This window comes from Bactrocera tryoni, chromosome 1 (genome assembly GCF_016617805.1).
Source record: "Bactrocera tryoni isolate S06 chromosome 1, CSIRO_BtryS06_freeze2, whole genome shotgun sequence".
NCBI lineage: Eukaryota > Metazoa > Arthropoda > Insecta > Diptera > Tephritidae > Bactrocera > Bactrocera tryoni.
In genome coordinates, this window is record NC_052499.1 from 90,169,618 (window position 1) to 90,185,586 (window position 15,969).

General features: G+C 35.7%; 1 protein-coding gene across 1 annotated transcript in view; it reads left to right on the top strand.

Moving 5' to 3' along the window:
* The window catches only part of LOC120772507 (two pore potassium channel protein sup-9), a 43,516-nt gene that overhangs the window by 22,962 nt on the left and 4,585 nt on the right, over positions 1 to 15,969 (top strand). The window lies entirely within an intron of this gene.

The following is a 15,969-nucleotide window of genomic DNA, read 5'->3' on the forward strand; positions in this document are numbered from 1 at the left end:
GTGAGAAAATCTTTCATTTGTTGCCACGTTGGACATTTTTTTCGTGATGAGAGCGATTGCTCCCATAGAAGTAACGACTTTTCTGGTAATGTGGCGGTACATATACTTACCAGAATAAGGTCCCAGCTATCTGTGGGAATATTTTGTGTCTAGAATCGACAAGCAATTTGAAACAGTGGCCTCTAGTTTGATGAATTCTACACTTGTTCCTTTCTTAACTTTTGGAAAGTTCATTAGTGTCGTTACTTCCCCTCCCAGAACCACCAGAAGGAGTTTCTATAACCTCGTACGCTGATGACTGCACGATATTGGCGTCGGGCAATGGAATCGATGGCATGTGTTCGAAGGTAAACAGCTACCTCTCCGACCTTTCTCGTTTCCTCACTGCACGAAATCTCACACTTTCCCCCACCAAATCCACAGCGACCATATTCACAAACTGGACGAAGGAGTATAGACTTGAGCTTAACATTGCAGTCGACGGCGTCAAAATTCCGACTGTCAACAATCCTAAGATTTTAGGTGTAACATTCGACAGTCTATGCTCCTTCTCTCCTCATACGACCGCGATTATCGCCAAAGTACAGAGCCGCAACAAAATCCTCAAGTCGCTAGCCGGCAGCACATGGGGAAAAGGCAAAGAAACGTTGTTGGCAACATACAAGGCAATCGGCCGGCCGGTCCTCAATTACGCAGCCCCCATATGGTCGCCTGGATGCAGTGGTACGCAGAAACTACAGACATGTCAGAACACTGCACTCCGGACCACTACAGGATGTCTTTTGATGTCTCCCATTGAACACCTACACAGTGAGACGCTTATGCTCCCAGTTAAGGAGCATAATGAACTCCTCTAAGGCAGTTCCTGCTGGGATGCTTTCGCAGAAATCACCCCTGCAGTCATCTGCTTGGAGCGGAACCGCCTCCTAGGAGCATCAAAAGGTCATTCCTGGATTACGTCGACGACGTCGTACAGTACGCCGACCGGACTTCGGACGCAACTAACTTCAGACAGGTACTGACCGCCATTCACAGCGGAGCCATCAACACCTTCACCTACTCCCTTCCCGTGAATGGCGTTCTTGGAATCAAACCACCACCCATCGCAGACGAAGAGCTCCAGCTGCCGCGAGAAACGCGTGTGACCCTTGCGCAACTTCGTTCTGGATACTGTAGCAGGTTAAACTCCTACTTATCCAGAATAGACCCTGACATACCCGACGTATGTCCTGCATGCAACGAGTCTCCGCATGATACTGACCACCTCTTTGCATGCCCCACAAACCCCACCCATCTAACACTCTTCTCCCTTTGGTCCGACCCCGTCGAAACAGCACGTTTCTTGGGCCTACCGTTAGATGACATCGACGACAACACAAATGACATTTACCATCCCAACGGGGATTGAATTTCCGTTAAAACAACAATAACCATTACGTCTGCTTGACCTTTAGTTTTGTATCTAAGGTGATACAATTTTTGCGCCTGTGATAATTTTGGATGGTTTATGTCCACGGCTGTGAACATGTCCCGGAAGGACGGCCATTGCTCATAACCTCCATGAAATATTTCTGTATCGCACGCTGGGGCTTTGAGATGAATGCCTGAACTTGCCTCTTGACTTTGACTTTGTCGCAGCTCTACTCTCGGGTGTGGAGTAGCTGCAATTGCTCTTAATAGCTTTACTTGATCAGAAATCATCGCTTTTGTTTCTTCGAACTGTTCATACTTGGCGTAAGCCGAGGATTCAAAATTTTCTGGTAGATCTGATTCATCAGATTCTACGATTGCGTCATATGCAGCTTGGAGACGCGTCCAAAAAGTGTCTAAATTGCCTTTTTTGATTTCTAATATCGATTCCGAATTGTCTTAAATCGGTGAAGATGAAAATCGAGTGCAGTATCGTATCAAACTGTCAATCTCAGCAATGAATTTTGTATACGAAATATATTTACCCTTCTTTGTAGCACCTTGCTTTGAGCGTGTAGTTTCTGCCGGTGTAAATGGACTTTTTTCGTCTGCCATCATTTTTGGTATTTGTAAATGCTTTGAATTTTTTGATTCTTTTGAATCTAAGTTCATTTAGAAAATGTAGTCTTTAAAATAATTATTCTCAGTGTATACTGATTATAATGATTCTTTGTAATTAAAAACGGAGACCGAAACTCTTTTACTAAATAAGAGTTTTTTTCGATTTGTTTACCAGAAATCTAAGATATAAAATTCTCGTGTCACGGTGTACGTTATTGAACTCCTCTGAAACCGCTCGACCGATTTTCGTGAATCTTAGCGTGCATATCGGCTAGGATGGAGAATCGGGCAACATCTATTTTTCATCCTCCTAAATGTTAAGGGAAATTGGAAAATTACCAAAAAGTAACATTTTTCAATACAAATTTTTTTTTAAATTTTTGTTTGTTTTGTTTTTCAATATTTTTATTTGTAAAATATTTGAATCATTCAATTTCGGTCGCATGCTTTTTTTATTCTGGCTATATACATATATATAACAAAGTTGTGTTAGTTACACCATTTATAACTCAAGAACGGCTGAATCGATTTAACTGAAAATTGGTGGGAAGGTAGCTTAGAACCAGGGTAAGGACATAGGATACATTTTATCTCTTTTTGTCAAAATTTAATTCAACTCATAAATACAAAGATTATATTTCAAATCATCCTCCTTTCCTTGAATATATGCGTACAATTTTAAACAGATTCTTCCTCAAAACTAATACAATTGCTAAGTATTTGGAATAGTAGAAAAGAACTGTAACCAAATACGCAGTGAAATAGATTGTAACTGGCTCAGTAATTCAGCCGATTTTTTCGTCTTTCCACGCCTGAAAACCGGTTCACCATGTGCAGTCCACTAGAATGACTGTCGGTTGAACTCCAGTGAGAAATGATGGAGCTATGTTTCTATTGTCACACACCGACGCAAAAATTCGGTTTTACTTCAAACACTTCTCAGAATCAGTTATTCGTTGTTCTGTTGGATTATGAACTTGCGAGGCAACCACTTTGTACAGAGCTTTCTCCTCTTTAGAGCATCATTGTCCTCGGTTCCCCAAAAAGCAATGCTTTATTATTACACGAAATGCTTTATGATCCATTTTTTTGTAAACTAACACAAGTTGCTTCAGAAAAATGCTATATCTTATTAACGAATAGTTATAATGCAACTAATAGAAATCGTAAAGATGGTAGTAGTAGTATTATCTATGTATCAGCCACAGCGAAGCGTGGACGGGTCCTATAGTAAATATATAAATTTTGAATTTTATTTTAAAATATTGCACATTACTTGTTAACCGCACTTTTTGTTAATAATATTTATAAATATGTATTGTATATTATATAAATATATACATATAAAATTTTTTTCTTTTTTGTTTATGTCCTTCTGTTGTATGTAGGCGCACCCTAATACTTAGACTTGTATGTATTTTTTCTCGTGCTATTAAGATCTCGCTGAAGAGATTAATGCACTATTAGGTGTATAAGCACGCGTTGTTTGTGCTTTAATTTTTTGTAAGCATTCCTGCTTGCCTTTTGCAAGGGGTATTGCAAGAAAGATGCCGATATGGACTTTGAAGATAGTTGAATGGTTATGGTAATTCGACCATTAATATTATATATACTTACATATGTATGTATATAAACCTTTTTTTCTCAATTATATTGAATTGGCGTAATTTTAATTTACCGTACCAGTCAATTTAAAGAATTATTATATTTATTATTATCCTTATCAGGGTATACCGGCATAAGCGGGTTGTATGTTGTTTTTGGGGGTTTGCATGGTAGAGGGTGGGTGCAGTATTGCTCTACTCCAGGAGCCCTACGCCACCAATGGTGTGGTTCAGGGTCTTCCTGGGGGCTTTAAGGTCTTTACTGACCTTAGAGCTAACGCTGCAATAGTTGTGAATAATCCACGCTACGATTTGTGGAGTTGGGAGTTGACGAGCAGATTGCTCGTCTCTATGAGGTTGTTTGGGGGGTTAATGATAGGGTTTTTCGTAGGTATGACTGTTCCAGAGAACTTAAAAGTATAGAGAAGGTGCAAATCGAAATCTGTATGATGGTTCGATTGCGCGGCTAACAGAGCTGATAGAATCAAAGTAAGGAATTCACCATTCACGCTGCTATTTAGCAGAATTGAGCATGTGCAGTGGCAGAAATATATATAAAATGAGTAAATACATGCGAGAATAAATAAAGAGAGCTAAAGCTAACACTCAACGAACACGAATACAATATTAAAAGTACCAGACTGCAGCTTTTAATTCACAGCAATAATATTGAATTTTGGGATTCCCCTTTTTACAAATAAAAGCGCGTTTGCATCAGCTGTACCAAGACTTTTGTGGAACGTCAGTAAAGAGTTGCCAACAAAAACGTAATCTCCTCGCTGATCAAGGTTGCCGAAATGGTTAATTTTATAAAAATTAAAAAGTACTATTACTAGCCATAATAACATTTTCGTTATTTGGCGTTTGAATGAAAAACACCTGCAAAGCAATACAATTCGCAAATCCAAATTCACTGTACCTTCAGTTTTGTGGAAGACTGTACATACATATATTATTTCTTTGGCACATTTGTCTGTATGTTTACGAAAGCAAATGCGAGCCACATACATATGTACATACATTCATAATAACAAGTGTCGCACGCTTCTTTCGCATCTCCGTTTTCATGGTCAACCAATGGCCGAAACTTGCGTTTTGCCAAAGAGTCAAGTGCTTAACAAATTGAGCACGACAGACTGCAAGCGACATCTGTCAAATATTAAAATACACACGTTCTTATGGACACAGTTATATAGTTGTGAAGCTGCCTCAATAAATGTGTCTCTGAGAACGTGTGTATTCTAATATTTGACAATTGTCGCTTGCAGTCTGTCGCGCTCATTGGTTCAGCACTTGTGTGATGATAGAAAATCCAAGCTGTGCCGAAAAAAATAAACGAATGGCCGCCTATTGACCGCTTCCCTTGCCGCTGTAACAGCTTCGCCTACAAACTAGCGTGCATATGTATGAGCTTGCATACATATCGACGCAGATTTTTGCGAGTCACAGAAAAATATTTTAGACAAATATTGTAAATCGACAACGGCTATGTTGCCACTTTTGTCACTTCTTTCTGTGAAGAAGCAACAGAAAGATGTTCAATTTATGATTTTTAGCTTTTGCCATCGTCGCGAAAAGACGCTTGTCGGCAAAGGCATGCTCGGGCAGATGTTACGGCGTCTGTTTTCATGAATGAAGCGAGGTTGCTTGTGGAATTTGCGCCTGCGTTTATGAATGAAAATGTTTTTGTTGTAAGATTTACTACATTTGTTCTTCGCCAATTTGGCTGCCATATTGACTTGTGGTGCTTTTGCTATGTAGACAATTGTTTTTGTAGAACAATGCTTCAATTTTGTGTTGGTGACATATTCAAATGTGTACGCATATGTATGTATTTTTGTATGCTTGTGCATTATTTGTTCGGAAGTGTATACAAATCTATGTACATTAGGGTGATTCAAAAAAAATTTTTTTTTTTTTTCAATTGGTACTCGCAAAAATAGGTTCCTAGACACCTCTAAGAAAGCCTCTCCAAATATGAGTTTTTAATTGTAACGGGAAGGTCCTCCGCCTAACGGTTTTCTATTTTTTCTTATTATCAGATAGAAAAATTTATATCTCGCTTCCAACTACTTGAAAAAATATCTTGTCAATTAGGTTTTATAGGAAATTGAATGCTCTAAAATATGGTCTCTTATGATTTTTTCGTAAACCCAACCGTTTAAAAGATATTAACGGTTGAAATTTGACTATTTTTGGAAAAATTCTTTATTTCTTATTAATTTTATAACTCAATGAAAAAAAATTATTATGAATGATGAAACACATAGTTTTGTAGGAAATTTACTGCTCTATAAAAATGGCCTACGATGATATTTCGATTAAGTTAAGCGTTTACGAGATATTCATCGTCAAACATCAATGCATATTAGGGTGGATCAAAAAAAAAAAAAATTTTTTTTCGTTTGGTACTCTGAAAAATAGGTTCCTAGACACCTCTAAGAAAGCCACTCCAAAAATCTATTCATAATAATTTTTTTTCATTGAGTTATAAAATTCATAAGAAATACAAAATTTTTCCAAAATAGTCAAATTTCAACCGTTAATATCTTTTAAACGGTTGGGTTTATGAAAAAATCATAAGGGACCATATTTTAGAGCATTCAATTTCCTACAAAACCTAATTAACAAGATATTTTTTCAAGTAGTTGGAAGCGAGATATAAATTTTTCTATCTGATAATAAGAAAAAATAGAAAACCGTTAGGCGGAGGACCTTACCGTTACAATTAAAAACTCATATTTGGAGAGGCTTTCTTAGAGGTGTCTAGGAACCTATTTTTGCGAGTACCAATTGAAAAAAAAAAAAAAATATTTTTGAATCACCCTAATGTACATACTTATAAATATGTATATATGAATGCATGAACATGCAGATCAATGCGCGCGCATGTAATACATTATATTGATAAGTGATAAAATCATGATATGAATTTCTGAATGCGCACATGCGTACATATGCATAATAAGATCATGATATGAGCATGTGCAGAGACATAAGATTGATATGATAGAAGATGTACAAACATGCATACACACATACATACATACATATGTATATATTGTGATAAATTTAATTTCAATTAGTAGGAAATATAATACAAAAATATTTATTAGTATAGTATATTATGTAAAAATCAAATTAAATTATTAAATATACAAGTCTAAATTGACTGTAAATAGTACTATGCATGCATTCATACAAAATTATACTCATATCATAATTATTACATGCCAATACATACATACATATGTAAATGCCGACGGCAAAACGCAAAAGCATACATATTTGCATACAATGCGAAAGCAAAAATTGAACCATGAAAATATCACAATGCTGTTGTTAGGATATGTACATATATTTATGTCTCTTCATATTCTTGGGCATGTGAGACAAGAACATAAAAAATTTGTTTATGTTCTCTGTGTGAGAGTGTCTTTTGTACAAATTATTCGCTGTTAAAAATGGAATTAAATATAAACAAGCAAAACGAAAATCGTCATGGGCATGTTAATATATTTATCTCTCTTCATATTATCTGCTTTGGCATATATGCCATGCCATCATATGCCGAAAATACATACATACATAAGTATATTTCTTTCTCTCATATTCTTTGTTGAATATGTGGAGAACTGTTAAAAATGTTAACATTTCACAGCGTGAATTCTGTATTTGTGTGGTGAGATTCCGTGTCGCAAATTTATCAAATGTTCGCTGTCGAACCTGCACCTTCTCTATGTTTTAAGTTCTCTGGTTCAATTTGGTTTGCTAATAGATTTTTGAGTTTTTCACATGCAATAACTGCTTCTTGGTCTAAATCCAGTTTTACTTTCTTTGACGTATGTATGTTGGGAAATTATTCCATTTTCTCCTGACAAGTATCTGGTTAAGGGTTTTGCTATTAAAGCATAGTCTTGAATAAATTTCCTATAGTATCCTGTAATTCCTAAAAAACTAATTGTCTCAAAGTAGATGGAATAGGGAAGTGTTTAATGCACTCAATTTTTTTTGGGTCTGTTTTAATAATTCCTTGGGCAACCATATATCCTAAAAACTCGACTTCGGTTTCATAAAATTTTGATTTTTCTAAAGATATTTTCATATTGGCATCCTCAAGTGTTTTGACTATTACCTGTAAGCGTTCTCTATGTTCTTCTATATTATTTGAATAGATTATTATGTCATCGATATATACATGACAAAACTTTCCTACATAATTGCGTAATATATTATCCATCGCTCTTTGAAATATGCTAGGGGCATTCCTTAATCCGAAAGGTAGTCTTAAATATTCATATTTGCCATTGTTGACACTAAAAGCTGTGTTTTCTATATCCTTTTCCTGCATTGTAATTTGATGGAAACCTGACTCTAAATCTAGAGTAGAGAAGTATTTTGCTGTTCCTAAGTTTGCTAATATAACATTTGTGTCTGGGATAGGGTAATTATCGGGAACTGTATTTTCATTAATTTTCTTATAATCTATAACTAGCCTAAGTTTTGGTGTACCATTTTCATTTATTCCTTTCTTTGGTACAACCCATATTGGTGAATTATAGGGGCTTTTACTTGGACGTATTATACCATTATCTAATAGATTCTTTATTTCATTGTTCACAAAAGTATTAACGGACAAGGGGTATGGGTACTGTTTACTCCATATGAGAGTTTCAACAATTGTGCGTATTTCAGCTTTAAGGGGCTATACCAGTGTGACACTTTCAAAAAAAAAAATTTTTTTTTTGTTTTTTCGATAGCTTATATATTCAAAAATATCCTGTGAAATCGGCGAGGTCGTATTTTAAATAGTTTTTGAATGGCAGCGTTCTAAATAGCGACCGCTCAGAGGTGCAAACATATATAAGTGAAACTTTAAACGCGTTTTTCTCGAAACGACATTTTTCAAATTTGCTGACATTATAACTCAACGAGAAATTAACCGATCGACTTCAAATTAAAACTGGATATAGTTGAATACATTTGCTATACAATAGAATACGATCTTTTTGATTGGCTGAAAATTGTCAATTTGGCATTAAAAAAACGACAATTTTTTTCGTAAAAAAACGATTTTTTTCAAAATGGCGCCATTTTCTTAATTTTTGATATTTTTCAAAGATCGTAGTCCATTGTATAGAAAATATATTTAAGTTTAATAAACATTTTGAATTTTTTTGTTTCAGCTACTCAATCGACCGGAATCATGCCAGCAGTTGAGGCACTTTTTTTGGCACTTCCGCAGACAGCACATTACTCCGTTATTTTTCAATATTTTTGTAAATTTTTTTTTTTAATATAGCTAAAAATATACTTTATTACGTCCATAGAACGTCGAAACATTCAATCTAGTACTTTCTTTTAAAAAAATTTACGAAAATCGCCTAATTTTTCATGCGTCACACTGGTATAGCCCCTTAACGTCCGTTCTAAAGGGTAAATTTGTATTTATATTTGAATGAATTTTTTCGATTTCATTCTTTGTTTCTGTTTTCAAATATTCAAGATTTCCATTTTTTAAATTATTATAAGCGGTATTATTCTTCGCTGGCTTTCTAGGATCTTTTTGTCCCAGAGTAGTACTTAAATTACATAATTGCTGGCATAATTCATCAGCGGGCGCCATAGGAGCATTTGAGCTTCCCAAGGTAGTATTAAAATTTCCATTATTATTTGTTGTGTTTTGTTATTATATTTTAATATTTAATTCTTTAAATCTATTACAACTTCTGCTTTTTTCAAAATATTAAGCCCTATTAGCATATCTGCTTCTAAATTTTCGATTACGTAAAATCTCTGTATCGTATTGAAGGTATTTACTTCACTATAATCTTCAATAGCGGTGAATCCGTTAATTGTTTTACTCTTTTAATTACATCTAATTTATCTCTATATAAAAAAGTGTTTGGTTTGCAATAGCAACAAGTGGCTCCTGTGTCAATTAGGACTTTTAGTTTTCTTCCTGTTACTCCGCAGTACCTATAAATGTATGGGAGTCCTGTCTTCAGCCTAAAAAAGCTTGTTCTTGAATATTAATTATGCGTTGAATTTTAGATGGAGGTTGTGGTGTTCTTTTATGTTCTTCAAAATTCCGTTTGGCGTATGTTTGTTCGTGTTGAGTTTGTTTGTGGTACTGGTTGTACGTATTGTTGGTTAGTTTTGTTCTGGAATCCTTGGTTATATCTTTGTGCATATTGTTGGTTATTTTTGTTTACTTGAGGGAATCTTAAATTGTTCTGGAACTGGTTATTTGTGAAGTTTAGAGGAGATGTTCGACGATTATGAACTTGCAATTTTACTGGGTTCGGCTGAGCCTGACTCCTACTGAATTGGAAAGCAAAATTTGCTCTCATATTGTTTGAATTTAATTCTCGAGCTTTCGCTAAAGCATTTGGTAAATCAGATGGGGCTAACGAGAACCAAATGTTTGATAGGGAACCGTTAAGTCTTGAAATGAATATTCTCAAGGCATTTTTCCTGTGTTGGTCATTAAGTTGATCTACTAGTCCCTTATTGGAACCATGTGAGACATTATCGTCTTATTAATTATCAAAGTCAATTTTTTATTGACTTCGTTATAATAGTCAATAATGGGCAAGTTTCCTTGTCGAAGAATGCTTATCTCTTGTTCAAGGATATGGATTGGTCGCTTATCGGCATAGGCGAAATCCAAGCGACTTATGATCGCGTCAAAATTGAGGATCGCACAGTGTTGCGAAACCGGAATTTTTTTGGAAATCATATTGCCTAAACTGTACTCGATGAGAAACTTCTACAGATTGGTCAGAATGAAATCCCAAACAGAATGAGTAAAAAAAAATTTACACCGAAAAAAATTGTTGGGTCAAATTTTCAACAAAAGTAAAATAAAAAAAAGTTGTTCCAAAAATTTACAAAAAAAATGTATTTTAATTCTTCTTTTATTTCTGATAAATACCCTATGATTTTTTTTAAATAAAGTATAGGGTGGTCCGAACAAGAATTATAAACGTCAAATTTTCATGATTTTTCGATATTTGTTGATAAACTCTGAAATTTTATATAAAACCAAATCTATTTCATTTCTTATTTGAAAGGTGGCAATAATAGCTTTAATTTGATACCGCTTTGAAGTCAATAGCTTCAGTTTTAAGAGAGTTATGCTCATTTTTGTGGAGTGCTAGAATAAATGTAGAATAAAAAAAATAAGTGATTCCGAGAATTTCCGTTCTATTTCTATGGAATAAATACTGAGAGTGATATACTAAAATCGCTATAACTCCCAGGTGGGCAGGTATGGGCAGCTGATTTTTTCACAGTTCGTTGAAAACAAATTATGTAACATTTCTGTAGTGTTTTGGAACTGGGACTCTCTGGGACTTTTTAGATATTGCTTACCTAACCCAAATTTAAAGGAAAAATGGACCTTTAGTCGGGTTTTCGCTCTAAAAAAGGTGCATATGAAAATGTCTCAAACAACATTCCTTTGTTTTACAGAAGATACTTGTCCGAAGGCAGATTTTTTTTCCGAATCAAAATATCTGTCACCAAAATCAAATGAGATCATTTTGAATACAGCCCTGAAATCCCCTCTTTTCGTGAAAATTTTTTTATATTTGACTTCTAATATCAATTAAAAATCAACGGGCCAACATAAAAATAAGCTTTAGCAACACAGTGGACCGTTCCGTGATTTGTAAGAACGTCATTTGCGTATTGTATTATTTTGTTTCTTAATATCGTTAGTGCGGCAAAGTATCTTTTGCTACCACGGTTATACAAAGATATTGAGTTATGGGCGACTTCTCGCCAGCTAACGTATGCTTCAGGTCTTCCTGCAAACTCCGGTAAGGATTTTATTACCTTTAATGATTCGTCGCATCTAACATTTGCGTCAATAGTCTGTACTGTGTATTCTGTTATATTATCTCTCGTCGTTAATTGAGTTATTTGATTTTTCAAAAGTTCTATCTCATTCTGTGGTATTGCTTGCTACACTCATTTTGCTAAATTTTTCTATAATTTTATCCAGTTTCACTAATATCATTCACACAAATTTTTCTCAAAGGATTTGTGTCAATCGTCTGTCGTATTCTAACAATTAAGTATGTGTATTCTTATTAAAGTCTTATATATATATATTATATACTGTATTATATTATGTTATATAGATATTTTACTTATACTGTTCTTAAAAATAAGCTTACGAGTATCTTTTTTTCTGTGGTTGTTGTTGCTATTACCGCTGTTCTGCTGTAGTTGCTTCTACCGTTGTTGCTGCCACTGCTGCCGCTCCGCTGTAGTTGTTTCTGCTGTTGTTGTTGCTATTGTTGTTGTTCTTTATACGCAATGTTTTTTTATTATTATTTATTTTCAAAATTTTATTAAAAAAAAAATTTAATATATTTTTTTTAAGTTTATAAATGTTTTAATTTGTTTTATTTTTCTTTTCTCCCTTTCCTTTTCTGGGATAGGTACTTGATTAATTTTTTTTACACTTTTTTCTCCCTTTTATGGGATATTCGATTTATAAGTTTGTTTCCGTTACCTTTGTTGATTCGGGTAACCTTATGGAAACTTGGAGGTTTATATTATTTTTTTATTTATGGACCCACACTTTCTATATGGACATCCGTGTCCTTTTAGTGGAGTCGAACCCCACTTGATGAAGGATATTTTAGTGCGGGTCCCTGCTCGGGCGCCAATTAATTTTTTATTTTCTTTATTGGTTTTTTTAAAAGTAACTTATAACTCTCGCTTATAACTTATAACTCATAACTGCCCTATTTATCTCTTAATTTTAGTTCTTATAGTATTATAATGCTGATCATGCAAAAGGGATGGCTGTGGCATTTCTTGTTGCGGGATCAAGTTCTTCTTGTAATTGTATTCCAATAGATTTTATGATGACTTTGCAAATTGGCTATTGTTGATTTTAATATTCTTTGTTTACGTTAATTCTATTTGTTATGATAGGCGGTTGGCTTGATCCTATGAATGAATGTGGTGTCGACTTACATCACATACATCTGTGTCTACTAGAGATGAATGGGATAGGGGTTTATTTTAGTGGGTTTGGGTTGCATTAACTTGCATTTGTAATCAATTGCCCAAACCTAAGTAAATAGGTTTATATTATTTCTTGAGTGCATGCATATTACATATTACATACGTGCCTGCATATATTTTTATGAGTTTATTTATGTATGTTTTGTATTGTCTCTGCCTTATCTAATTTATGTGGACTGTATAACTTATTACAATAGCTAAAATATTTCTTATCTTATTTAACATTTGTTTGCTGAGACTTATCGCTCTTTTAGTAGTTTTGAACACATCGGTATATACAATACCAGAAGCTCTGGTCACACGTTGTTTTAGCTATTAAATAGTATTATAAAAACGTTCCAATATAGTGAAAATATTATGTACGAATGAATACGAAACATTGTTGCCGCTACCTAATGAATTGGACTTAGGTCAAATTTTTAAATTGTTTGATATACATTTTTTCCCACTGAAAAATTAAAAAATTTTCAAAATCTAAACTGCGGTTTTTTTATATTTTGTGGTCTTGAGGCTTTTTTTATAGGCATAGCGAAAATTAAACAATGAAAAATTCTTAAAATCTACGCTATTCTGACGGTGTCATTGAAAAATACTGAAGAGGACAGATGCGCCAATGCCAAATTTTAGAACTGAATTTGTCAGCACCATTTTTTGTTTAACATCGCCAACTGCTGCAATTGTTCGAAAGTGACAGGGAAACTGTCCATTAATAGAAATCAATAGTATAATAAACAAGTAAGGAAGGGCTAAGTTCGGGTGCAATCGAACATTTTATACTCTTGCAACTTGCAAGAATCAAAATAAAAAAAAAATTATATATTTTCTGAAAGTTATCCAGTTATATCACATTATCCATATATATCACACCTTGACCGACATTTTCGGTCAAAAGTCAACTATAGGTACTGGGCTCCACATAGTACCGAATATGTCTAGGGTCTTGAACAGTTTTGGTTGGATTTGAACAATTTTTTGTCATAAGTTGACATACGCTAAAAGCATTATTCGTGCAAAGTTTAATACCATTATATTAATTGCTTCTTGATTTGTGTTCTGGAATGTAAAAGAATCAAGTGGAATTTAAATATGGCGGGGCCACATCCACTTTTTCAAAATTTTTTATCCACAGGTGCCCCTTGCTACTGTTGTCCCCTGTGCCAAATTACAGTTTTATATTTTAATTAAGTGCTTAGTTATGGCACTTTATAGGTTTTCAGTTAATGGCGATTTATGAGCGTGGCAGTGGTCCGATTACACCCATCTACGAACTCGATTTTTGTTTTGTACTAAGGAACCTGTTTACCCAGTTTCATCAAGATGTCTCAATTTTTACTCAAGTTACAGATTGCACGGACGGGCGGACGGACAGTCAACCGAATTTCAACTTTTCTCGTCATCCTGATCATTTATATACATACTATATATATATACAACCCTATATCTATCTTGATTAGTTTTAGGTGATACGTACAACCGTTAGGTGAACAAAACTATAATACTCTGTAGCAACTGGTTGCAAGAGTATAAAAATTATTTAACGAGTGATTAATCCGCCATCAAAATCAGAAAACAATTCAACAGAGTTTGTTTACAAATCCTGTTAGTTTTTTGTAAGCAAAAAATAGTAAGACTTTTTAATTTCAATTTCGCGCGAAATATTTTTTTTTTAAGTTTGTAACTTCTTCTTCTTAATTGGCGTAGACACCGCTTACGCGATTATAGCCGAGTTAACAACAGCGCGCCAGTCGTTTCTTCTTTTCGCTACGTGGCGCCAATTGGATATTCCAAGCGAAGCCAGGTCCTTCTCCACTTGGTCCTTCCAACGGAGTGGAGGTCTTCCTCTTCCTCTGCTTCCCCCGGCGGGTACTGCGTCGAATACTTTCAGAGCTGGAGTGTTTTCGTCCATTCGGACAACATGACCTAGCCAGCGTAGCCTCTGTCTTTTAATTCGCTAAACGAATGCGGTATTCGCCGTGGCTAACGCGCAAAGGACCATAAATCTTTCGCAGAACTTTTCTCTCGAAAACTCGCAACGTCGACTCATCCGTTGTTGACATCATCCAAGACTCTGCACCATATAGCAGGACGGGAATTATGAGTGACTTATAGAGTTTGGTTTTTGTTTGTCGAGAGAGGACTGATCGGACTTTGCTTCTCAATTGCCTACTCAGTCCGAAATAGCACCTGTTGGCAAGAGCAATCCTGCGTTGGATTTCTAGGCTGATATTGTTGGTGGTGTTTACACTGGCTCCAATGATCTACAACTTCAATGATTGTCAACAGAGCCAAGTCGCGACTGCGACGACTGTTTGTTTGATGACAGGAGATATTTCGTCTTGCCCTCGTTCACTGCCAGACCCATTTTCTGTGCTTCCTTGTCCAGCCTGGACAAAGCAGAACTAACGGCGCGGGTGTTGAGGCCGATGATATCAATATCATCGGCATACGCCAGCAGCTGTACACTCTTATAGAAGAGTGTGTAGTGAGTCTATTTAGTTCTGCGGCTTAAACTATTTTCTCCAAAAGCAGGTTGAAAAAGTCGCACTATAGGGAATCGCCTTGTCTGAAACCTCGCTTGGTATCGAACGGCTCGGAGAGGTCCTTCCCGATTCTGACGGAGCTTTTGGTGTTGCTCAACGTCAGCTTATACAGCCGTATTAGTTTTGCGGGGATATCAAATTCAGGCATCGCGGCATAAAGGCAGCTCCTTTTCGTGCTGTCGAAAGCAGCTTTGAAATCGACGAGGAGGTGGTGTGTCGATTCTTCTTTCACGGGTCTTTTCCAAGATTTGGCGCATGGTGAATATCTGGTCGGTTGTTGATTTTCCAAGTCTGAAGCCACACTGATAAGGTCCAATCAGTTTGTTGACGGTGGGCTTTAATCTTTCACACAATACGCTCGATAGGACCTAATATGCGATGTTGAGGAGGCTAATGCCACGGTAGTTGGCCCAGGTTGTGGGGTCTCCTTTTTTATGGATTGGGCATGCTTTCGTCCGACCATATTTTACAAAGAAGCTGATGCATGCTCCTTATCAGTTCTTCGCCGCCGTGTTTGAGCAGCTCGGCCGGCAATCCGTCGGCCCCTGCCGCTTTGTTGTTCTTCAGGCGGGCAATTGCTATTCGAACTTCTTCATGTGGTTCTCCTTCTCCTGGTGTTGTGCGTTCACTGCCATTCAGCAGGCTGGAGAAGTGTTCCCTCCATAATTTAAATATGCTCTGGACATTAGTGGCTCATCTTTGGGGGTTCTACAAGAGTATGCTCCGGTCTTGAAACCTTCTGTAAG